This window comes from Panulirus ornatus, chromosome 4, assembly GCF_036320965.1.
Source record: "Panulirus ornatus isolate Po-2019 chromosome 4, ASM3632096v1, whole genome shotgun sequence".
Classification (NCBI taxonomy): Eukaryota; Metazoa; Arthropoda; class Malacostraca; order Decapoda; family Palinuridae; genus Panulirus; species Panulirus ornatus.
The window spans coordinates 73,309,004-73,336,503 of NC_092227.1; the positions used below are offsets into that span (position 1 = coordinate 73,309,004).

Sequence of the window (27,500 nt, forward strand, 5' to 3'; positions counted from 1 at the left end):
AGCACGTTTCGCAGGCCCTTCTGTAAATGGCGCTCCAGCAGTGCCAGGGTAATGGCGTAAATCGCCGGAAGAGGGGTCTGAGTGCCGCTGGCCCGCGCTGTAACACCCGCCCCTGAACTGGTTTGACGGCGGGGGAATGTGACGGACGTGGCTATATGCCCGAGGCAGGGATTCAGCAGGGAGGGAGGGAGGGACGTGCGCTCACGTGATGACCTCAGTTTTGAGAGAGAGAGAGAGAGAGAGAGAGAGAGAGAGAGAGAGAGAGAGAGAGAGAGAGAGAGAGAGAGAGAGAGAGAGAGAGAGAGAGAGAGAGAGAGAGAATTCTTCATAGTACCACCAACTTTCCTGTGTGTGTTTTAACCGCCCCTGTTCCAGCCTTCGTTTCTGCAGGTGGAATGGCTTGTGTTCCTTCCACGTCTCCACTAAATGTCTTGCTCCTGAGTCTTGGTGTATACACCTCGCTGCTCCTTACTGGCCTCCCTCAAGCCACCTCGGTGCTTATGATAATGTGAAGACTACACTATATATATATATACTACGTGCTGAAGATGCTACCTTCCTCGGGAGTTACGGAGGGTTATTATGGGGTCTGTTTTGCATTGGAATTTCATGAATCCCTAAATCCCGTTTGCTTATTATCACCATTATCATTATTGTTGCTTATCATTATCACTGATAGCATGTGCCTCCCCAGGACACTTTTAATGGAGCTCCTTCAGCTTCAAGGCTGCTCGCCTCGTGGGAGCAGGGTAAGGTGGGCTCCGTTCCGGTGAGGGGGTTTCAACAACGACATACTTCCTTTCATCGGCTGGTGACGGACGACCTTGTGGAGGAGGGGGCGACACCCGGCACCAGGTTCTGAGGCAATGCACACGACCGCCGCGCTCACAACATGCGAGTCCAAGATGATGCAACCAATGTGGCCAATCCTCGAGGTCAGTAATAGTATCATGTATGGGCTTGTGGCTTCCAGGGCTCCAGGGTCTGGCTGTGATTGCCAGGGATCCATCATCTGGATGTGGATACCTGGGCTCCAGTGTGTGGTTGTGGGTGCTAGGGCTCCGGTACCTGCAGCCAGGGTAGGTCCACCTAAGATTCATTTCTCACACCAGCACCTCAGGTCTCCTGAGTGATCGTTAGTCTTGTTGTTGTGGTGTCCAGGTACGAGGGATGAGTTCCTCACGTCCTGAGGTGAGGCCAGCCTCCCAGTGCCCTCCGGCCCTTGTATAACCCCTGTGTCTCTGTGATGTACGGCCATGCTTGGCCCACCCTATGTGTGGACCACTCTGTGGCAGGCATGTCCTTGTTCGGCTCCCCTACTGTGTCACTCGTCCCTTGACCGTCCGACGCCTCTACACGAGGCCTTCCTAACCTCATAAACCTCTTCCTGTAGGATCCAGCTCCCTGTATTACCTATTTCCCTATGTAATCCTCCTCCACTGTCAACCAACTCTCCCTGTAGCCCTCCCTCGTTCGCCCACCATTACGCGAATCCATAACTCCTTGTTAATGTTGTCAACGCCCGCCTCGGGCAAGACCCAAGGCCGCCAGGATCATGGCAACAAGCGCGCTCCATCACCCACATTCCGCTAGATCGTTCGGTCGAACCCCCAGCCAACGCCGCTGCACCTTGGTGACAATAATGCCAAGGTAACGAGTGATTTCGAGGCCCTCCAGTCACGCCGCCAGAGGTTGCGACGGGGTTATTACTCCAGTGATAACGCTGGTAATCCATTTGGCTAGACTACTATATCCGATATACTTGCATGATCAACGTGTCCCGATATAACTAGGTCCGCATGACTGTGGCTTGATATATTTTGCCATCAATGTATTTGGTAGAGTTTCATGACTCTACTAACAGGCAGTTCTTGCTTCATGGTCGTATGAGATGCATGTTGCATGAGCCTTACATTCCGAGGGCCGCCCTGATGGTGGGGGGGCCACAGCGATACTACTACCAAGATCCATATTCTTACTGGGAGGAATGTTGAGGCCGGCACTACACTGGGGAAGGGATGGCTGGTGTACTGCAGGGCTGCCTGGTGTACTGCAGGGCTGGCTGGTGTACTGCAGGGCTGGCTGGTCTACTGCAGGACTGCCTGGTGTACTGCAGGGCTGGCTGGTGTACTGCAGGGCTGGCTGGTGTACTGCAGGCTGGCTGGTGTACTGCAGGGCTGGTTGGTGTACTGCAGGGCTGGCTGGTGTACTGCAGGGCTGGCTGGTGTACTGCAGGGCTGCCTGGTGTACTGCAGGGCTGGCTGGTGTACTGCAGGGCTGCCTGGTGTACTGCAGGGCTGGCTGGTGTACTGCAGGGCTGGCTGGTGTACTGCAGGGCTGGCTGGTGTACTGCAGGGCTGCCTGGTGTACTGCAGGGCTGGCTGGTCTACTGCAGGACTGCCTGGTGTACTGCAGGGCTGGCTGGTGTACTGCAGGGCTGGCTGGTCTACTGCAGGGCTGCCTGGTGTACTGCAGGGCTGGCTGGTGTACTGCAGGGCTGGTTGGTGTACTGCAGGGCTGGCTGGTGTACTGCAGGGCTGGCTGGTGTACTGCAGGGCTGGCTGGTGTACTGCAGGGCTGGCTGGTGTACTGCAGGGCTGCCTGGTGTACTGCAGGGCTGGCTGGTCTACTGCAGGGCTGCCTGGTGTACTGCAGGAATGGCTACCACAGTTGATTACATAATGTGAGCAGCACATTGCCGCTGCTCACCATGGATGACTGGATGAAAAAGTGTACCATAACCACACGACGTACTTACACAAACACACGATACACCTACACACCCACACACCAAGACGCAGCTACACAGCCACGTGCCACAGCCACACACCAAGATGCAGCAACAGAGCCACGTGCCACAGCTCCACAGCCAATACCATCACCATCACCGGCATAATGAATGGTTATGGCCGAGACTTGGCTGCTACGAGGGGCGACCTGGGCCCTGATCTCCAGCTTACTGGCCGACCGGGGGACTGGCAACGGCGGGGCCCCACCAGCAGGGCTCGAAGACTGGCGACGGTGGGGCCCCACGAGCAGGGCTCGGGAACTGGCGACGGTGGGGCCCCACGAGCAGGGCTCGGGAACTGGCGACGGTGGGGCCCCACCAGCAGGGCTCGGGGACTGGCGGTGGAGCACCTGCAGGAGGCTCTGGGGAATGATTGGAGGGGGGGAGAGCCTCACCAGGGACCAGTGGCGCCATAAGAACTACTGTTACTGCGGCAGTAACAGCTGCTGCTACCTACCGCTGCAGCTTCAGTCATAATAACAGGTGCAGCAGAGGAGACGGCCCCTGCAAGAACGAATATCGCAAAGGCAAGAGCAGCTGCAGCTGGCACAAAAAAGCTGCAGGAGGTACAACAAACAGCTGCATTATGACCAGCATCAAAGGCGGGTAATATCATGTGTTATAACATATCAAAGCCAACAACATCGAGAGCAACAACACAACGGTCCCAGTATGGCAGTGACGACACCAATAACACAGGAGCAGCAGCAGCTACAACGAAGAACTACAACACCAGCAACACCAGCATTGAAAGTAGCAGCAACACCAGGTCTACAACAGGGCCTTTGTATCTATCGGTAACTGCTTGACTCCGACTGGAGATCGGAAGCGTGACCCCCACCAGGTGATGCCCGTGACCCTAGCAGGAAGAAGTCGACCCTGTGACCCCAGCAGGAGGTCGTGCACGTTACCCCAGCAGTAAGGAGGCCCCGTGATCCCAGCAGGAGGTCGTGCACGTTACCCCAGCAGTAAGAAGGCCCCGTGATCCCAGCAGGAGGTCGTGCACGTTACCCCAGCAGTAAGGAGGCCCCGTGATCCCAGCAGGAGGTCGAACCCATGACCCTAGCAGGACTCTCATCCCAACACCTACCGAACAATAGTTATGACAGGATGATACACCGACCTTACTCACCGTCCCAACCCATGACATAACTTCTCCTGACCACCAGTTCTGCCCCACTGGAGGAAGTACAGTCAGTATACTTCTATGACTACCACTGTGTCACTATACCTCCATGACTGAAGGGATGACTACCAATGTGTGTCAGTATACCTCTAGGGTTGTAGAGCAGACTAACACTGTGTGAGTGCTTTGTCAACTCATGGATTTATGAGAGATTTTGTGCCGATACAATATGACACGGATGCTGGGTTTTCTGGGCAGTGCACGAAACACAGACTATTTTTCATTTCCGCGGTAACAATATAGCGTCAGGAACAGACGAAAAATGGCCTTATTCGCTCACAACCACTTTCTAGCCATCATGTATGATGCATTAAGACCAGAGACCCACAATTCCAACCGTGGTATCCCCTGACTGCTTTTATGCTCTTTTTCATCTGCTGATAGTGGCACGTCGCCCCCTGTATACCACAACGCTCTAGTTCGTTCTGTCTCTTGTATGCCTCACCCCCTCTTACATGTTCAGACCCCGAGCACTGAACGCCTCCTTCACTACAGCCCTCCACTCCTCCTTGGTCCATCCCACCCCTTTCCCTTGCTCCCTCCACTTCCGACATATATCATCTCTCTCACACGCCATATATTCGCCACACCACACACACACACACACACACACACACACACACAGTTAAGTTAAGAGTAAATGTGAATAAGAGCAAGGTTATTAGGTACAGTAGGGTTGAGGGTCAAGTCAATTGGGAGGTGAGTTTGAATGGAGAAAAACTGGAGGAAGTGAAGTGTTTTAGATATCTGGGAGTGGATCTGTCAGCGGATGGAACCATGGAAGCGGAAGTGGATCATAGGGTGGGGGAGGGAGCGAAAATTTTGGGAGCCTTGAAAAATGTGTGGAAGTCGAGAACATTATCCCGGAAAGCAAAAATGGGTATGTTTGAAGGAATAGTAGTTCCAACAATGTTGTATGGTTGCGAGGCGTGGGCTATGGATAGAGTTGTGCGCAGGAGGATGGATGTGCTGGAAATGAGATGTTTGAGGACAATGTGTGGTGTGAGGTGGTTTGATCGAGTAAGTAACGTAAGGGTAAGAGAGATGTGTGGAAATAAAAAGAGCGTGGTTGAGAGAGCAGAAGAGGGTGTTTTGAAATGGTTTGGGCACATGGAGAGAATGAGTGAGGAAAGATTGACCAAGAGGATATATGTGTCGGAGGTGAAGGGAACGAGGAGAAGAGGGAGACCAAATTGGAGGTGGAAAGATGGAGTGAAAAGGATTTTGTGTGATCGGGGCCTGAACATGCAGGAGGGTGAAAGGAGGGCAAGGAATAGAGTGAATTGGAGCGATGTGGTATACAGGGGTTGACGTGCTGTCAGTGGATTGAATCAGGGCATGTGGAGCGTCCGGGGTGGGCCGTGGAGGGCTGTGTGGGTATGTATATTTGCGTGTGTGGACGTGTGTATGTACATGTGTATGGGGGGGGTTGGGCCATTTCTTTCGTCTGTTTCCTTGCGCTACCTCGCAAACGCGGGAGACAGCGACAAAGTATAAAAAAAAAAAAAAAAAAAAATATATATATATATATATATATATATGTATTTATATATATATATATATATATATATATATATATATATATATATATATATATATATATATATATATATATATATAGGAACAGACGGGGAACAACTCTATTTCATATCAATTTATCGTTACAATCTGAAAACAATTACAACGTAATAAACTACTGATGGTTATGAACACAAGAAGGGCCATTATATATGTATATATATGCATCATCTCTGGAATGAACATCTATAATGTATAAAGCTTTATCATATCAATAATGAAAACAGACTAAATAAGACCGACTTATTCATATCTGGATAATCGATTAAGGAAGGAGAATTCTATCCCGCAGGATTCCTGTACTTGTAGAGAAAACATTGTATTATCTGATTACCTGACCATTTTCTATTTTCTTTTTGGAAAATACTTTTCCGACAGAATTTCAAAAGTATTGTTGACACTAGAAATTTATGACTAGATATTTTCTTTTCTTTATGTTAGCTGGGACGGCACGGGCAGCTGAGGCCCTAATCAAGGTCATCCCATTATCGCTATATATATATATATATATATATATATATATATATATATATATATATATATATTTTTTTTTTTTTAATTTTCCAAAAGAAGGAACAGAGGGGGCCAGGTGAGGATATTCCAAAAAAGGCCCAGTCCTCTGTTCTTAACGCTACCTCGCTAACGCGGGAAATGGCGAATAGTTTAAAAGAAAAGAAAGATATATATATATATCTATATATTTTTTTTTTTTAACTATTCGCCATTTCCCGCGTTAGCGAGGTAGCGTTAAGAACAGAGGACTGGGCCTTTGTGGAATATCCTCACCTGGCCCCCCTCTGTTCCTTCTTTTGGAAAAAAAAAAAAACTCATTTTATCGACCAACCCTTAAGGGTGGATGAACAGCTAAGTTGACTACGGATTGACTGCCCCCAACCTATATTCGAACCTATGCGCTCGACCCTGAGCGGCCCGTGAATGTGTTGGTCAAGAACGCTAATTGCTACACCACGGGAGTCCATAACTCGATATATATATATATATATATATATATATATATATATATATATATATATATATATATATATACAAGAATGTGTGGAAGGCGAGAACGTTATCTCGGAAAGCAAAAATGGGTATGTTTGAAGGAATAGTGGTTCCAGCAATGTTATATGGTTGCGAGGCATCGGCTATAGATAGGGTTGTGCGGAGGAGGGTGGATGTGCTGGAAAGGAGATGTTTGAGAACAATATGTGGTGTGAGGTGGTTTGATCGAGTAAGTAATGAAAGGGTGAGAGAGATGTGTGGTAATAAAAAAGAGTGTGGTTGAGAGAGCAGAAGAGGGTGGAAAAAATGAGTGAGGAAAGATTGGCAAAGATGATATATGTGTCAGAGGTGGAGGGAACGAGGAGAAGTGGAAGACCAAATTGGAGGTGGAAGGATGGAGTGAAAAAGATTTTGAGCTATCGGGACCTGAACATACAGGAGGGTGAAAGGCGTGCAAGGAATAGAGTGAATTGGAACGATGCTGTCGACGTGCTGTCAATGGATTGAACCAGGGCATGTGAAGCGTCTGGGGTAAACCATGGAAAGTTTTGTTGGGCCTGGATGTGGAAAGGGAGCTGTGGTTTCGGTGCATTACACGTGACAGCTAGAGACTGAGTGTGAACGAATGTGGCCTTTGTTGTCTTTTCCTAGCATTACCTCGCACGCGCGGGGGGAGGGGGAATTTCATGTGTGGCGGGGTGGCGACAGGAATGGATGAAGACAGCAAGTATGAATATGTACATGTGTATATATGTTTATGTCTGTGTATGTAAATGTACGTATACGTTGAAATGTATGGTTATGTATATGTGTGTGTGTGGGCATGTGTGTATATACATGTGTATGTGGCTGGGTTGGGCCATTCTTTCGTCTGTTTCCTTGCGCTACCTCCCTAACGCGGGAGATAGCGACAAAGTATAATAAATACACAAATGATTAAATATATATATATATATATATGAATCAGATTTTGCAGCCTTATTGCTCTAAGAATAATACACCTGTGAAAAACGTAGCTGGCACCTCCTTAAGACTATACCACCAACTGCCATATTCGTAACTCCTCCTTTACGATAACATCGAAAAGTGAATATAACCAGGGCCGGCCCTATCCTTTGGGGGGGGGGGGGGGGCCTTAGCTGATTCTCTCTTGGGGGCCCCTCCACAGTTCAGGTTACCCTTATGAGCTCTAAGGAGGCCCTGGGGCACGTCCCCGGGGAAATTTGAAAATGTAGTGTGTGTGTGTGGAAGGGCAATTCCTGCTTTGTGAAGAATGCCATATTAAGGGCAGGCCAAGGAGGGTACTACACCTTAGCGGTCGGGGCCCTACGTTCTGAGCGCATAGGAAGGGCTGGCCCTGAATAAACCTGACGTCATCTCTGTGATCCACCTCCACAAAATCCTTGTGATGAGCTGTAACAACCGTGACGGAATCATTGAGGGAAATCCAAACGGTCGAATCACTGTCGACTGAAACAATACTCTGTGTTCACATGTTGAGGTCACACGCACCCACACATTCCAATGCGTCTGTCATGTCACGATTTATAATGAAGAGATTCGAACGCAGCCACCACGTCGCTCTGTGGTCGTGGCCTGACAGTAAAACTATTCTTGTTTCGTTGCCCAGCCTTACACCCGACAACTCTTTTCACCGGAGAATGATTTTCATCACTTTTAAAAGACTTGAAATAGAGATGGTCAGCGTCCATTGTTCCCTGGGGGAAACATATCTAGTTTAATTATCAGTTACATAATGACTCCATTCATGGCTGCTTCTGGTTGTGGCGTGTACAATGGGATCATAAGCCAGGGTTTGGTGTTAAGAACATTGGAAAAATGTGTGGATAATATATATAATACTACTAAAGAAAAGCATACCAGTAATGGAAGGTAAGCAGGCAGCCACCATGGGAGCAAGACACACACACTTGTGGCAACATTACGGACGATCGTCCAGTGAGGCTGGGGCACTGAAGGTGAGGACAACCAGGGGAAGGTGACCCTGGATGATGTGAAGCCTGGCGGAGGTGACCATGAATGGTGTGAGGCCTGGGGAAGGTGACCCTGGATGGTATGAAGCCTAGGGAAGGTGACCCTGGATGGTATGAAGCCTGGGGAAGGTGACGCTGGATGGTGTGAAGCCTGAGGAAGGTGACCCTGGATGATATGAAGCCTGGCGGAGGTGACCCTGGATGATGTGAAGCCTGGCGGAGGTGACCCTGGATGATGTGAAGCCTGGCGGAGGTGACCCTGGATGATGTGAAGCCTGGCGGAGGTGACCCTGGATGGTGTGAAGCCTGGGGAAGGTGACCCTGGATGATGTGAAGCCTGGGGAAGGTGACCATGAATGGTGTGATGCCTGGGGAAGGTGACCATGAATGGTGTGATGCCTGGGGAAGGTGACCATGAATGGTGTGAAGCCTGGCGGAGGTGACCCTGGATGATGTGAAGCCTGGCGGAGGTGACCCTGGATGGTATGAAGCCTGGGGAAGGTGACCATGAATGGTGTGATGCCTGGGGAAGGTGACCCTGGATGATGTGAAGCCTGGGGGCGACCATGGATGATAGAAGCCTGGTGTTGGTGATCCTGGACTGTATAAAGAGTGGGGAAGGTGACCCTGGACAGCGTGAAGCCTGGGGTTGGTGAACGTGGAGTGTGTGAGGCCAGGGATAGGTGACCCTGGAGTGTGTGAGGCTAGGGATAGGTGACCCTGGAGTGCGTGAAAGCAAGAGGAGAGACGAAAATTAATTGAATCACGAACCGGATATATGATATAAAAAAAGAAAAAAATATAAGCTTGTCATTAAGTAAAGAGAAAAGATGAAAAACAGTGATCCATCAACAGACACCCATCAAATTAAACAGACGGGCCAACCACAAGCAGGAACACTCAACAGCTGGTGGACTGGATACAGCTGTAGAGAGCCTGGTGGACTAACTGCAGCTGTGAACAGCTTGGAGGAACAGCTGTGGCTGGACGTATTGCCCTAGCGTGTGTGTGTGTGTGTGTGTGTTCCCTGTTCGCCAGGGAATACAGCCCTTGACAAACCTCAGCAAACACTGTACGTGTCAACAAGTGAGGTAAGCACCCCACCCACCGGCCGTGCTGGGTCAGGCGTTACTGCAAGACAACGGTAAACAACAGATCGTTATCTTATAACGTAAATTACAGCTCTGTCGCCTTTAATAATATATATATGAAATACGCCAGGAAGGAAGCGGTGGCAAAATACGAGGATTCTCGGGCTTAATGAGCCTTCAACTATGTCATTTTTCATCAAAGTTACGAGAAAGTAAATACTAGAGAGGAAGTAGGAATGTGGGGGAACAAGACGACAATAACGGATATAAAACTTTAAGGAGAAAGGATAGGAAACCACCTGGGATATAAGGTAAGGTCACCAGGTCAGTGTCACCACCTGGGATATAAGGTAAGGTCACCAGGTCACAGTGTCACCACCTGGGATATAAGGTAAGGTCACCAGGTCACAGTGTCACCACCTGGGATATAAGGTAAGGTCACCAGGTCACAGTGTCACCACCTGGGATATAAGGTAAGGTCACCAGGTCACAGTGTCACCACCTGGGATATAAGGTAAGGTCACCAGGTCACAGTGTCACCACCTGGGATATAAGGTAAGGTCACCAGGTCACAGTGTCACCACCTGGGATATAAGGTAAGGTCACCAGGTCACAGTGTCACCACCTGGGATATAAGGTAAGGTCACCAGGTCACAGCGTCACCACTGGGATATAAGGTAAGGTCACCAGGTCACAGCGTCACCACCTGGGACATAAGGTAAGGTCACCAGGTCACAGCGTCACCACCTGGGACATAAGGTAAGGTCACAGCGTCACCACCTGGGATATAAGGTCACCAGGTCACAGCGTCACCACCTGGGATATAAGGTAAGGTCACCAGGTCACAGCGTCACCACCTGGGATATAAGGTAAGGTCATCAGGTCACAGCATCACCACAGAGAACAAGGTGAGGAGAAGTCCCCCCCCTCCCCCGCTGCACACCTGTCACCAGGTGCTGACCTACATGTATGTATGACTTCCAGGTATTTCTGCCGACGGTTATGCTGGTCAGTGGAGACGCACCTGCTACCAGACTGGCAGAGACGTGGGCTGAAGCCCTCACCATCACCAGAGGAGGTTCAGTCTTGCGACGGGTGTTTCTGTCTGGTTTCGGCGACAGATGCGTCAGCTGAAATGACGGGGCGCCGTGTCGATGGAAGCCGATACCTGACGATCTTTTCTTACTTCAGAGGTCAGTGACTCCGGATGGGCGGCGGTGTTACGACCTCAGCGAGCGGCTCGACGTCCGACATCTGTCCAACTCGGTGGAGTAAGCTGGGGGGGTTTTCTTCCCTCCTCCCAGAGTTCCGTGCGCGTCCGTAACTGTTTACCCCGAGTTGTTGCCTGCCACAGACAATTGTCCCGCGTCTCAAAACTGGATGTAAAGTCTTACAGTCTCAAAATCAATGTGGTTTATCCTCTCTACGAAGCTAGGAGGAGGAGGAGGCAGGGACGGGAGAGGAAGAAGAGGAGGAGGAGGAGGAGGAGCCATGGACGGGAGAGGAAGAAGAGGAAGAGGAGGAGGAGGAGGAGGAGGAGGTGTAGGGCGATGAACGATGATAAACATTACGAGCGCGGGAGATGTAGCGACCCTCCATTACACCTTCATAGGACACATTACCTCCCAACATGACTGTCTTAAGATATTGCTCGGAAACTGTATCGATCACTTGAACACGACGAGACGACCCTCGGGCATGACTGTCAAGCTAGGCCATCATAAACAAGAGGGGTCGCACCGTCGCGCACAAGGGTCGTCCCGACGTGTACAAGGGTCGCACCATCGTGCTAAAGTGGTTCAATTTGTTCCAGATGCGTCAAATCTTCCAAAACCATTACGAGCCAACTCGTGTCCAGTTCCTCATATGTGTACCCTAGGGACGGCCGCTCCCTCCTCTAAATGTTGCAGACCATTAAACATGTAAACTGTGGAGCCCACGTCCCACGTCCCCAGCCCAGCCATCTGTCCACAGCCGAACTGAAGATTTTATCAAACACGAGGAAAAAATACAACCAAGGAAGTGTAAAGGTTAACATCCACTTTTATAAATATATAAATAAAATAATCCTATGACATAATATAATATGATATATATATATATATATATATATATATATATATATATATATATATATATATATATATATATATATATATAATTTTTTTTTTTTTTTTTTTTTTTTTTTTTTATACTTTGTCGCTGTCTCCCGCGTTTGCGAGGTAGCGCAAGGAAACAGACGAAAGAAATGGCCCAACCCCCCCCCCCCCATACACATATATATATATATATATATATATATATATATATATATATATATATATATATATATATATATATATATATGATGTTCTCCCCAGCACTGGCTACACTGTAGTGATACAACGACACCAGAGACGACACCCCCCCCCCCCCCCATCCGCGACATGGATGACACGACCCTTTTTAATGAAGGACATACGAGCACGACGACCAACTATCAGGTGGCCAATTACTGTGATGACAAGGGTCATTATCCAGGAGGACCTAATGATGACCCAGCTGTCCGGGTATGAACCACGGCGTACAACCACAACCACAACCCACACACACAACCCTCGAGACACCGGACGGCGCAGCCATTACGACATACATCACGACTCCGGACAAAACATCATCAAGAACGACTGTCTCTTTAACCACGACACCGACAACGACCACAAAACCAGCGAGGACGATCACCTGCACGACTGACTCGACAACGACAGGACGACACACGACGGTCATTAATGCGACAACCTACACAACCAGGCCAGGGCGACGACCAAACCAACTGCATGGAAGACCTGAGGAGCGACCATGGCCGTTGGAAGACAGGAAAATTATGCTCCTGCATCAAGCAGTCTACTGCAGGAGGGGAGCGGTTACTGCTGCGGCCGACGAGGTCATCAACCGCCCAGCACGACCCATGTTAACGCTCCTCCCGCCCGCCCGCCCGCCCCGCACACTGTCACTACACTTCCTCTGGGATCCACCTGCACTCCACCTCCTGCTAGCGTGGGTGTAGACCTGTGTAGGCCCTGAGGGTGCAGTAAGCAGTAAGAGTAACATGGGCGGTGTGGGTAACGTGAACTGGATTGGGACAACTTCCAGTATATATATATATATATATATATATATATATATATATATATATATATATATATATATATATATATATATATATATATATATATATATATATATATATATATATATATATATATATATATATATATATATATATATATATATATATATATATATATATAATCCCAGTTTGTCTTTTCCCGCGTAGCGAGGTAGCGCGAGTAACACCCGTGTTGCCTCATTTGTTCACGTCCATTGTCATGTATAATACACCGAAATTAGAGCCTCCTGTCCACAGCCAAGCTCCACAGACATTCCCGTGGTTTTCCCTGATCATTTCATGTAGCTTCGTTCAGCCCAATGACAGAACGTTGGCCTCTGTGTACCAGTTCGCTCTACCCCAAGCACGCCCCTCAACCTCCTCCATCTTCAGGCCCTGATACATAACTCGGCATCTCCTTTACTGCATCCTTCCATCTCCTCGGTCTTTACATACTCCCTTCACTTAACACACAAATCCTCTTATTCAGTCCCTCCTCACTCATCCTCTCCATATGTCCAAACCATTTCAATGTACTACCTTCAGCTTTATTTATGATAGCTTACTACCACACCTCTCTCTTACACTGATATTCCTTACACGAAAACCCACTTGACACCATACACTGTCCTTCAGCATTTCATTTCCAACACATGCTCTCTCTTCCATTCTTTTGTATTAAAGACAAACACTTGCACCCACAATACGCGACTGGGACCACTACACCTTCAAATATACCCATATTTGCCCTTACAGCGAGTGACCTCTCTTTCTACACACGTTCTAAAGCACCCCCAGGACCTCAGCCCTCTTCAGCCCCCATACTCCCATCTGTTGCCATACCCATTTCCAGGTATTTAAAACACACTTTCCTCCGGGGTCTCTCCATTCAACTCACACCCAAAACAACCTGCCTCTCCCCACAGTTAAAAAAGTTTATAACCTTACTTTTTCACATTAACTCCCAACCTTCTCCTTTCACACATTCTCTCTTGTGACCGCCTATCAAACAGTACATAACCTGGTAATGACTGCTCACTGCTGACCACACTCACCCACGTATATACAATTACGTTTATACTTTTTTTTTTTTTTCAAACGAGCGATTCCCAATCAGCAGTTCTTCATCAGCGCACAACTGTTCACCATTTTCATTTATAGTGGGTACCCCATGCCCCCCCGCCCCTCCTCCCAGACTTACCCTTAACTGTCACATTAAGTTCCACAGACCTTCCCTCGGTGTTTCCCTGATCGTTTCATACAGCTTCGTTCAGCCCACTCGTGCTGCAATCACATCTCCCGCCTCTAATACCCAAGACCTTTTAGGAGAACTTTTCATTCACTCATTCACCTCCTTGCTAGCACCCGCCTCTCTTTTTTTCACTCCTCTAGTACTCTCTCTCTCTCTCTCTCTCTCTCTCTCTCTTTCCATACATATCTTTATCCCGCGTTACCGAGGTAGCGTTAAGAACAGAGGAGTGAGCCTTAAGGGGTATATCCTCACTTGGTCCACCTCTCCGCTCCTTCTTTTGAAAAATTATTAACGAGCAGGGAGGATTTCCAGCCCTCTGCTCCCTTCCCTGTGTGTGTGTGTGTGTGTGTGTGTGTGTGTGTGTGTGTGTGTGTGTGTGTGTGTGTGTACACAATGACTATTCCTTCCCAAATGAGGTGGCGTCATAAACAAAAGAATGGCCTCACATGTTAACATTCAATCTCTGGCTGTCATTTATGATACACCACAACCAGATCCCCTCATCCACCACTGACCACTTCATGGTTTACCTTGTTCGCCTCAGTGACAGCACGTCAACCCCTTTTACCGAATCACTCCCCGAGTTCTTGCAATCCATCCGACGCCTCTCGCCCTCCTGAATATTCAAGCACCAATACCACTAACCCTTCTTTACCCCATCCTTCCATCTCCTCCTCGTACTCCCTCTCCCACTTTCTGTTTCCGATACACAGATCCTGTGTGAGTCTATCTTCATGCATCCTCTCTCTAAGTTAGAACCATTACTAACACGCTGGTCGGCCCTCTCAATCAGACTGCACTCAACACCACATCTAATTTTCTTTCTCTAACAACGTCATTTCTCACAAGATCAACCCGACTCACGCCACAAATCCTGAGGCATTTCAAATTCCAGCACAATCATCCACTTCCTCTCTCTCGCATGCACGGCCCAAGACTCGCACCCATCCAACACAGGTCAGAGCTAATATACCTTCAGACATATCTATCTTTGCCCCTTACAGATACTGACCTTTTGATACCTACCATATACCGTTTAATGCATCCTTCTTCCTTCCTGTGACTGTCCTCGTTCTTCCATCACTGGAGCCGAGTTATCTGCAAACAGCAGTTGATTCACAAACTCACCTACAATCCCATCCACTCCTGACACCACGTTACACCGCGAGTGAAAAGTCACCTTCTGCAAGGCTGTATCACTGGGAGTAAAGTCTCGTCAAAGAATTTCTCATTCGAAGTAGTCCATCATTACCCTGCTACTGGGAGTAGAGCAACGTTGTGGCTGAAGGAGCTCCTGGAAAGAGTTCAGGACCCTTTCTCAGAAGGTGGTGCTAGAGAGTTTAATATATATATGAATCTAATTCTAACAGCGTAAACCTTTTGAAGTCTGACGGCCACAACCAGGGTACCAGCGGTCTACTCATCAAATCAATCAGGTAAGAAGGACGAACCTATCCTGCTGTACAGCCCTCCCTACCCTGCCCCACCGGCCGGCCACTTCCTCGAACTTCGTGTTCGGAGACATTAAGAAGCCATCGGAAATGTCAGCTGGACTACACATGTCATCCCTTCATTAACGGTCCCTCCCGCGTCACACAGGATCTCAGGAGAAAGAGTGACCAGCTCCCTCTGTGTCAATACTGTGTCCTCAGCTCCCTCACCTGCTCCTACTCCCCGTCCTCACCTGTATCCTCACGTGCCACACTGTGGGTTGCTACCTGCCCTCCCACCTCCCTCACGGGTCAGGGGTGTCCACATCTGCCAAACGTTCCTGTCTTGTTAATTTCCTCCCCACCTTTTTCATTTTTCTACCTCACTAAAAACTTAGTATTCATGCTGGACGTCAGGTGTGTGCTGAGCCTGGCTGTGAGAGGTACAACTCTCGCAGGCAGACTGAACCTTCCCGTCAACAGCTGTATGTCACTCTCCAACTCTCCTGACCAAATGTGCCACCAGGACCTTCGCACTGTTCATGCCACACGGCGTGCATCCTGCGGAGAGGTGAAATAGTCACAGAACACACCTGGTCGGTGCACCACCGCCTCGCTTTCAAACCTCAGCATTCTGCTGAGCCACAGGGATTACTCCCCTCCCCACCCTCACCAAAGCAGGTGCTGCCTGTTCCCACACATTCGGAAGCCAACAGATTGTGGCGCGCGCGAATCTGCAACGGATCCAAATTGAGAGCAAGGTGGCTCTCTGAGCTCGTGTATATCGATTGTACGCTTGAAAGCAAGCTTGCTTTGAGCGCGGGAAGCTGGCTCTGAGTGGCGGGAAAGCGGATTTTCAAAGCGGGAATATCGACTGTATGGTTTTTAGATTTATAAAGGACACCTCAGTGAAAAGAGTGTTTAAAACAAATTAGATGATTCATAATACAAACATTCTAAAGTATAAGGACAGTGGATGATTGATATACATTGAGTGGCAAGACTTTGGACGCTGACAGCTTACACACAAGTTTAAATGGTTGCATGATTGCAGGGTTAGCTCAGGAACTGGGACCCCACGAGTGTCGAACTCCCTCCCCAAGCTGCACAAATAGGTCATTACACACACACACACACACACACACACACACACACACACACTATGACAGTCATATAGACCGCAAGCAAACAAAGAGACTGAGACAGGAAGAAAGAGAAAAGAGGAGACGCTATTAGACTGACAGATAGAAGGGCAACTTGACAGATTAACAGAAAGACAGATAAACAGATAGAAAACGACAAATGAACAAGAAAAAGTACAGACAAACTGCGAAACAGAGATAGAACAACACACACACACACACACACACACACACACATCAGCGGCGATACTACAAACTTCCAAAAGCCGATTCCCAGGAACCGAAAATCCAGTGAAGTTAACGAGCGGAGGGAGTCAGCCGCTCCCCGACGTGTCTTAAGACCGACCAACTTTATAAAAGGTGGAGTTCCCTCCCTGCCTGCTTCCCTCCACTTCCACTCCACTCCCTCCCTGCCTCCCTCCCTCCCTACCTGCTTCCTTCCATCCCTGCTTACTCCACTTCCACTCCACTCCCTCCTTGCCTGCTTCTCTCCCTACCTCCTCCCTTCGCTACTTGCCCCCTTACCTGCCTGCTCCCCTCCCTGTCTGCTTCCCTTCCGGTCTGCTTCCCTCCCTGCCTGCTTCCCTCCATCCCTGCCTACTCCACTCCCTTCCTCACTGCCTTCTCCGCTCCCTAACTACCCAATTCCCTCAGTGCCTGCCGGCTCCCTTCCCTCCCATGCCTACCTCCCTAGCTGCCTGCTCCTCCTCCTGTGCCTGCCTCGTTCCCTCAGCTGAGGGGCGTGGGCTGTGGCTCCCGCCTTCCCTGGCAGGCGGCGGGAGCTGAGGCAGTCAACACGGGCGAGGTAAAACTGTTCACACAATTCCCAGTGTTTGCTGTTTTTTCTTTCTATTTCTTACTCAGCCACAGAGAGATTGACTCAGCCAAGTGCAGAGCGAGTGTGTGTGTGTGTGTGTGTGTGTGTGTGTGTGTGTGTGTGTGTGTGTGTGTGTGTGTGTGTGTGTAATCAAATATCTATACAGTACAGGAAGGGTGTTTTGCACTCGTGGGGTTTTCATTTCATTAACTTTATCGACTATCATACAACTTTTTAAACTCTCGTTTACCTTCAGATTTCTCTTTCATTAAATTCCAACTCGTTTCCCATACGATTACTTCTTTGTATCTTTTCTAACACGACTGTTAGTTAGCATCTTGTTCCTGCCGTGGCTTCTGGTTGCTCTGGGATCAAGCCTCGAACTGGTCACACTCGACGAATAGATTGGTGTCGAAGCCTGAACTGGTCACACTCGACGAATAGATTGGTGTCGAAGCCTGAACTGGTCACAGTCGACGAGTAGATTGGTTTCGAAGCCTGAAGGTTGTGAACAAGTCGTCCTCTACTTTTTTCTCTTCCATTGTGGACAAAGCTATCACCTTTTAAGTTCACTGTCACGCACCTCTCTCATAATTCTGGTATCATATTTCTTTTGTCCTCTTCCTTATTAGTTCTTTGTGCTTCTTTAAATGCCGTTACCAAACGGGAGAAATTCATCTTAGTTCTGGCGCAATATGCATGATGTACATATATATATATATATATATATATATATATATATATATATATATATATATATATATATATATATATATATATATATATATGCTAACCAGTACCTTATCCATGTCCTTAAGAACTGTTCTAACATTAGCCAGGAAACAATCTGTCTCCCTTACAGTTCGCGTGAGGTGGAGCTGTGGCAACAGGTTAGGTTCAACCATACATAATAATGACTTCATAGTCTGTTTAGGTTCCCTCACACGTTAATACAATCACCATTTTTACTTCCCTCGTAACATTAGCATCATCTGCAAACATGTTTAGTTAAGAGTCTCGTCCAAGCAAAACATTGACACCGATCAAGAGCAGCAGTGCTCCCAGGAGCAAGTCTACCCAACACCGTTCGTGGCCCCCAGTCAATATCGAGAAGGCTAATCTAACTTAAGTCCTTTGTTCCGCTTCACCAAAACAATTTCTCCTCCGAGGGAGGAAGCTCCTCCTATCCTAATTCCTGTCTAAGACTCCAGCTTCTTTGCCAGCCGAACGCTTTCCGTCAGTACGAGAAAACACAATCCACTAAGCCTTCTCCTTTGTCTAAAACGGGGTTCAATGTCCCACAGAAGTCTAAGGGATTTGAAACGTACAACTTTCTTCCCCTGAATCCACGTTACCTCTCGCTTAAGTAGTTACTCTTCTGCAATAACTCGTCCATCTGCTCTCTCGTTATCTTCCCTAGCGTTCTACAAACTACACTCATGCATGAGAGAGAGTTCATCTCAATTTCTCTAGCTCCTTTCCTGAAGACAGGCACGACAATTGCCTTTTGTACTCCCTTGACAATACCTCCTCCTCCAGCGAGATACTGAAAAGTTCAAGTGCCTTGTCGAGCGTATCTGCACATTTCTTCAGCACAAATGGAGAAACGTTATCAAGGATCATGAGGCCTTTCTGGGTCCTTCATAGTGAAACACATGTCTTCTTTAAGTATTGCTATTTTTCATACATTTTTTTCATTACATCCTGCTGGTGGTGGAGCTGTAGTGTCTTCCAGTGTGAAAATACTTTAGAACTTATATTTCCTCACATATTTTAACACAATCCTCAACAACTTTTCTCTCTGAATCCCATAGTCTTAGATCCTCTTTACCTGAGAGTTTACTCGGATGAATTTATGAAAAACTTTTCGATTACGTCTTCTCTCGTCCATAACATTAGTCTCAAAGTTTCTCTGTTTCCCTTTCCTTCTCTTTCTCTACTCGTTCCTTGTTCTGACTAGACACTGTGCTGTCTATCTCTTCCATAGGCGACCCTAAGCCAACTCGCTGTTTGACATCTTTTCTTGCACCATCTCTCTTTCTTTTCTAGTCCTTCCCTGTCCATCTGCAGCTAAAGACACCCATATAGCATTCACTGAACCTTCCATTACGCTGATATACGGGATTATATCACTGAAACTCCATTTTCTAATCCATGTCAACAAAGACATTGTTCAGATGTGTGTAGTTACCACGAGCACTGTACATATCCTCACTGGGTCCAGTTTTCTCTCGGATCATCTTCTGTCTTGATCCACCACAATGATCATGGAACTACATGATCACATTTCCAGCTGGTGTATCGTATTTGATATTTCCACTATCCATGTAACTATGTTGTTAATGTAAAATCTTGTAACGATAGTGTGTCAGGCCCTCTGATCTTAACGTGCTTAATAACATGCTGATACACGACGTTTTCACGTATACAACTTATGACCTTCTGTCACAAGGATTATCCCACTCCAGGCGTGTCTTCATTCTCCCAGTCTAAGTCCTCAAAACTGAAATCTCTCATTTACCAACTCTAAGGAGTGTACATCTCCCAGCTTCCTGCACCAGCCTCATTCTTCTGTCTTTGCTTTTAATAAAAGTCTGCTCAGGCTCATTAAACCATTACGTTGGATTATCATTTCTTTTGTTTTTACATTTTTTTTGCACAGAAACACTCCCCAGTATTTACTATACGAGTAGACAATCTTCCAATTCTTGCTGATGTTTAATGTTATCACTTATTGGGAAGGTCAGTCCCCCTCCTCCTTCATTTCCTTTTTCTAATACACGTCAACAATCATCCCTGACCTTACTGAGACACTGGTGGGGTACTCCTACTCTCTCGCCTCCTTTGTTATCTCCTTTTTTCTTTGTCTTCTAAATTCTTTACGTCTCCCTCGCTCTTCTCCTAGTCTCTAGCCTCTTTAATGCAAACCCCCCTCCCACCTCCCCTTCTCTGAACTGCCCACTCTCATGAAGTGTCTTAGCTTGCATCATAAGTACCTCCTGTCTACAGACTTCCCAGGTGAAAGTAATCGTGACTGGTCGTCGTCTCATGTCTCGTGTATAACCATCAGTTCTGTTTGATTCTTTTATCTCAGAAACTGCGGCTGGCATGTGTGCAGCCTCTGGTGGTACTTCAACCAGTACTTGCCTCTTCCCCACTTCTTCCTCAGTGGCTGGAATATGGTCCTCTTACAATCCAGGAACCGACTAAAGTTTACCGTCATCAAGTTCCTGCTTCACTTAAGTTCTTCATTCTGGTGCATACAACTTCGCTAAGTCGTGAAGACTTCACTTGTTACCCTCCAGGTATCTCTTTTCTAAACCCTCAACCTTCGTCATCATGCTCTGATCCTGAATTTGTTTCTAACCTTTCATCGAATTTAGTTTACGTACACATCCCTAATTGATCTGCTTCTTAATAGAGGTTTCTCTCTCTCTCTATCTTTAGCGACATCAAATAATTCACGTCAGTCTGCTGCAATGTCCCCAGACCCCTGTCCCTCTGCTTTAAGTCACTGGCTTCCGTCTCTACTCCTCAGCAGTTGTTCCTCTTCGCTGCCTCCTGTTCTCAACAGTCTGTGGTCTCGGTGTCGAGGACATTTTCCTTCGTTGATCTACTTCAAAAACACCCTAAATAAAGAGGTTCCAACCATTCTTCTCATTCGCTTTCGTTTACAAGTTTCTTGTTTCCTCTAAATACATTCCTTCTGAATCCCATTAATTGTTTCGCTGTTTTTTTATCAGACTCTTTGATTATATTTCTTAAATTCCTCTTTGTCACCTTACTTCTCATGTCAGTATTGATGATCTTTGATTCAATTCTTCAAAGTCATATTTTTTTGCTCCATCTGATGTCGCTTCTGACCCTATTTCTCAATGATCGACAACCATTTCCCCACCTTAATAGTCCGCTGATTCTCCCTTTAATTCTTCCCATTCCTATTTTTTCCCCATTTCATATCCAACACCATTCTTTTTCATCCAGGTTTCCTCCTACCGGACCAAGCTTTATCTATATGGTTATGGGACACAATCTTGCCTGATTCCCATTTCTGATTTAAAATTCTAGCCTAAGCTTGGCCTCGGCTTATACTAAATATACCCTCAGTTGCTAGTCTCTGCCCAGAAGTGATGAATACACTCACACAAAACCTCACACTACCAACCCACTTCATTTATGTAAACCTTTGGAGGTTCACATCCGAGTTTCCAACGCCACAAAATTTGTGAAGGAAGCCAGAGACAGACAGACAGACAGATAGAAAAACAGACAGCCATGGTGTCAGTTAAGTATCAAAATAATTCTTTCTCTCTGTTTACTTACATCACTTCTCAGTGTCTTATTTCTTTCCTTTATGTACTTCGTAAGGAACATCTCAAGTTATCAAATGCATCTCTGCGTGAATGATCACAGAATAACCAATACAGCTGTAACCATATCCTTCTTGGCACCTCTCATCAGAATGTCTGTCTCAATCCCGGGTCCTCTCATACACTGCCCTTAACACTCCACGATTTGCCACAGTAAAATGATACCTCTACAACACACTGCTTCCAAGGGGGGCCTCTGGAATCTTCCCCATCTGTGTGTAATTGCCTATTTGTACAGCACGGGGAGGGAGTTCCACACATCACGGGAACTATCATAAAACTTCAATGCTATCAAAGTGTTTCTTTAACATCTTTTCTAACAAGTGTCTTGCTTAATTTGGTGTCATGGTCTCTGGATGTTCTATCGTTGGATCTATCAAGGATCTATTTACTGTGATCAATGTAAAACTAATTCAGAAGTTCAAAAAAAGTGATCAAATCACCACTAACTCTTCCTTCTTCCATGAAGGCCACCTTTATGGCCTCTAACCTCCAACTGTAACTCCTCTGAGTCTTCACCATTAGGTCTTTGTGCTTCTTAATGTACGGAGACCAACGTGTGAAGTGTATTCTAGTGTTGGCCTTACGTAGGAGGTAAACAGCTTGCTGAAACGTTTTCGTTTCCAGTGTACCTGAATGCCTATTCTAATACCTGCCAATACACAGTCTGTCTCGTTTACAAATCTCCTGAGGTGGGGCCTTGGCGACAGGAGAGTTATAATGTCGTCTCCCAACTCCTTCTCACACAAACTCTCGTCGAGAATTTCCCACTAGATGTTATTCGTATGAGGCTTTCTCTCAATGCGTCTCGTCGTCATCAATTTACATGTACTCGGGTTGCATTCCACCAACCACGCATCACACGGACTTTGAAGTTAGTCTATGTCCCTTTCTCTTCGGTTAACATATTCAAAGATGTATTCAGTCCCTCTGGCAAGTCATGTGTATACATTGATCAAGAAGAGCAATGGTCCCAGGACCGAGTTCTGCGGCACACCGCTGGTGAGCCTGACCTATTTCGAGAGGGCTCCTCTGATATGTGGCATGTGTTCCCCTTCACCGAGTTCACTCACATCCACCGAAGGAATCTCCTCATTCCTGCAGGAAGATCCAGCTTCTTCACCAACCTCTTGTGTGGGGTCAGCGTCAAATGCTTTCTGATTTTCCCGGAGCGCACTCAACCTCCTCTTTGGTCCACAACGGAGCTCACTCTGTAACAGGACTATGAGGTTTGTGGCATGACCTTTCTCTTAATCCTTTGTCTTATGTTGAGGTAGCTTCTCCTTACGAAGTGGTCGTCGATTTGCTTTCCGATTATCTTTTCCGTTATAACACAGATCACACACACACACACACACACACACACACACACACACACACACACACACACACATCAGACAAAATGGTCTGTTGCTCAGCGCAACTTCCCGGTCTCCTTTCTAAGAGACAGGTCGACCTATGCCCTCGTGCACTACCATGGCACTTTATACCTTCTTCCAGCGACATCTTGAGCAACACTTCAAGCGGTCCGCTCAGCGTATCAACACGTGTACTTCCTCAACTCACGTAATGGAACTTCATCAGGACCATGAACCTTATGTGGGTCACGGCCCTTTAGCAGTCTGCTTGTGTCTTTCGTAAATATTTCAGTGTTTTCCAAGACCTTCATCCACGTTCTATCTCACTAGTGTTGGGTTTATGCTGTCCTTCAGAGTGAAAACACCTCTGATCTTATCGTTCATAACACTCGCATGTCTTTACACCATCCCCTGCAACTCTTCCCTCGAAGTCCATTAGCCTAATTTGCCGCTCTTTAACTGACTGAATATTCCCGATCAATCTAAGGAAAAGTTCTGGGTGATTTCCTCCTTTGTCTACGACAGTCATGTCTGGGGTTGTTTGCTCTGTTCCTCCTGTCTCATCCTGTTATACCCACTCGCCGTGCAGCAGCCGCCTGGATCACCACCACAGTACATACCCCTGAGTTCTCTCTGGCTTTTCGCCACCAGTTATGGAAGTAAATCCCTCGTTTTCAACCTTCACTCTGTGTCTGCAGCTATAGTTACCCCATGTTCCTATTACGCCACTTTCAATTTCACCGGACTTCCCATAACCATGAGCTGTATATATATATATATATATATATATATATATATATATATATGTATCACGGCTACGGAACTCTGTTTCCAACCTCATGTTCCTTCATGTTTTCACTCATGTTCCCACAAGTTTTCCTCTCTCAGTTTGGGTTCCTCTCTGATCTTTTTAAGTCCTCGTTCACCGAATAATGAAACTCGGGTATTTCATTCTCAATGTTGCCAACTGGTGTACCATATATGATATTCACAGTCTCCCATCTACAATATTTGAGGATATCTAGTAATGGCGTATTAGAGTCTCTGGTTTTAACGTACTCAAGAGACAATCTAATACAAGATATTCACCTGCATACACTCTAACATACATACACTCTATATATTCGTGTCTCTATGAATCTGTTTCTCCATGACACTTTCTCCGTATAACTCCAAATTCTCACAGGCAGTCTCTTTATAACTGAAAATCCTTCCTATTTCAACTTCATCATCATCTCTGAGGAGTGCGAGTTTAGCTGCTTTACGTATGTGCTTGCAAGAGCTCATATGTTTATATGTGGTTATATGCTGGTGACATATTGTGTACATGTTATGCACGTCTTACATGACAGCACTACTGTGTATGTGTTGGGTACCACAGCTGACAACTGGTGAACCTTCACAGTTCAGACCAGCCTCAACCATCTCCACCGCCAGCCACGTGCCCCCTGCAGCCCCTCCACCACACCACACCACACCACAGTACCTGCCCTACACCACAACACCTGCAACACATCACACCACTTACAGCACAACACAACACCTGCACAACACAACATGTACATCACACCACAAGACAACACCACAACGCATGCACCACACAAACATCTGCATCACTCTACAAAACCTGCTCCACACCACAATACCTGCATTCTTCAAGAAATGGTGCCACCAGTAGACCTCCCTCCCCGTGCAGTATATGTAGGTAATTATACACCACAACAACGGTACTGCGCCACAACACAACACCTGCACCACAACACAACACCTGCACCACAACACAACACCTGCACCACAACACAACACCTGCACCACAACACAACACCTGCACCACAACACAACACCTGCACCACAACACAACACCTGCGCCACAACACAACACCTGCACCACAACACAACACCTGCACCACAACACAACACCTGCACCACAACACAACACCTGCACCACAACACATTCCTCACAGAACAACACCTTCATCTCAACACCTGCACCACACAACATGTGTATAACCCTATACAAAACCAGCATCACGTCACAACACTTGTAACCACAACAACACCTGCACTTTATCACAACAAATGCACACGATCATGCCTACGTCTCATTATAACAGCTGCACCACATCATAACATCTGTACCAAACTACAACACCTGTAACAAAACACAAAAGTTGTACCACATTACCACATCTGCACTAAGACACAACACCTGCACTACACCACAACATCTGCTTCACACAACAAACATCTGCATCACACCATAACACCTGCACTGCACCACATCACACCATAACACCTGCCTTATACCGCAACACCCTATTTACACCACATCACCTGCACCTCACCTTAGCACTTGCAAATAACACAGCACCTTTACCACACCACAACACTTGCATCACAATTCAACACCTGCATAACACTTTGACACCTGCATCACATCACAACACTTTCATCACAGCACAACACCTGCATCACAGCACAAACACCTGCATTGCAGCACAACACCTGCATCGCAGCACAACACCTGCATCACATCACAACACTTTCATCACAGCACAACACCTGCATCACAGCACAAACACCTGCATTGCAGCACAACACCTGCATCGCAGCACAACACCTGCATCGCATCATGACACTTTCACCACAGCACAACACCAGCATCACAGCACAACACCCACATAACACTTCGAAACCTGCATCACATCACAACACTTTCATCACAGCACAACACCAGCATCACAGCACAACACCAGCATCACAGCACAACACCCGCATAACACTTCGAAACCTGCATCACAGCACAACACCTGCATCACAGTACAACACCTGCACACATCACAAAACTTTCATCACATCACAACACTTTCATCACAGCACAACACCTGCATCACAGCACAACACTTTCATCACAGCACAACACCTGCATCACAGCACAACACCTGCATCACAGCACAACACCTGCATCACAGCACAACACCTGCCACTGAGCTCGTGGGACCAGTTATAAGGAATCATTCGACCTTATTTCACTGCCTCCACCACACATATTTCCTCCAGCTTATTTCCGGGATGAAATTTTCCTTCATCGTTGGTGTGTGGGAGGCAGAGCAGCACAGCCTTCATGCCACTCCCTCGTGAAGATGTGAGGTAAAGAAACTCTTCCACTGTATGTGAATGCCATGCTAATCTCTCCTCCAGATGCCGAACCGTGCATGTGGGGGAGTATGTATATATATATATATATATATATATATATATATATATATATATATATATATATATATATATATATATATATATATATGTATATCCTGTACTCGCTAAGTATACATCCTGCTGTCGCTAAATATGTATATCCTCTATTCGCTTAATATATACATATATTCTGTACTCACTAGATATATATCCTGTGGTCGCTAAACATATATCCTGTATGCGCTTAATATATATCCTGTAGTCACTAAGTATATATCCTATACTCGCTAGGTATATATCCGGTAGTCACTGAGAATATATCCTATACTCGGTAAGAATATATCCTATAGTCGTTAAATATATATATATATATATATATATATATATATATATATATATATATATATATATATATATATATATATATATATATATATCCTGTGGTCCCTCAGTGTATAACCTGTAGTCGCTTAATGTATACCTTGTACATGCTAAATATATATCCTGAAGTTGCTAAATATATTCCTGAACTTGCTAAGTATATATTCTATACTTACTTAATACATATACTGTAATCACTGAACGTATATCCTGCACACGCTTAACATATATCCCGTGCTTATCTAATATATATTCTGTACTCGCTATATATATATATATATATATATATATATATATATATATATATATATATATATATATATATATATACATATATATATATACATACTCTGTACTCGCAAAATATATGTTCTATACTCGCTATATATACATCCTATGCTTGCTAAATATTCATACAACCGAAATATCTCCTGTACTCGCAAGGTCGATATTCTGTACTCGCTAAATATCCATCCTGTACTCACTGAATATTCACACACCGTAAAACATACAAACATACACGTTACAAACAGAATGAGAGAGCCAGCGTAGTAATTATTATGCCGACAAATCCAACCCACATATCGGCAACAGTGGGTCAATCACTATTATGCCGACACTCTTGTTTTCTCTTGTGCCACTTCATTACTAGATTAAATCGAGGTCTCGTCCAGTTCTAGGTCAAGCTCAGGTAGGGTCAAGGTCGGAGGGTGGAGCCTGTAGGTCAGGGCGACAAGTAGCAGCTTTGTGAAATTAAATATC

At 46.4% G+C, this 27,500-nt stretch overlaps 1 protein-coding gene across 4 annotated transcripts in view; it reads right to left on the reverse strand.

The window, feature by feature from the left end:
• LOC139767398 (solute carrier family 35 member F3) overlaps positions 1 to 27,500 on the reverse strand; it is a 516,425-nt gene that overhangs the window by 303,351 nt on the left and 185,574 nt on the right. The gene's annotated exons all lie outside the window — the stretch shown is intronic.